Here is a 307-nt window from a genome sequence, read left to right as displayed (position 1 = left end):
GCTCCGCCCGCCCACAGCCCCGGCTCAGCCCGCGCGCCGCGCCGCGTGGGGGCGGGCAGCCCCGGGGGTGCCAGGGCTCCGGCCTGTCCCTAGTTGTCCCTCAGTGACAAGCCTCGCGCGAGCGACAGTCCCGAAAGCGCGCCAAGTGTGCGAGGGTGTCCAGGCTGTAGCTGTGTTGCTCCAGGAGCGAAAGCCATCAGGACTCGTGGTAGAGGAGGCGGTCTCTTTTATCGGACCAACTCGGTTTTCGCAACAACAACAACAAAATCTTTATAGCCTCATTTTTGATGTAGCATATGCAAACCCA

The sequence above is a fragment of the Alligator sinensis genome, unplaced genomic scaffold, assembly GCF_000455745.1.
Source record: "Alligator sinensis unplaced genomic scaffold, ASM45574v1 scaffold327_1, whole genome shotgun sequence".
NCBI classification, from domain to species: domain Eukaryota; kingdom Metazoa; phylum Chordata; order Crocodylia; family Alligatoridae; genus Alligator; species Alligator sinensis.
Note: the sequence above shows the minus strand (reverse complement) of the source record.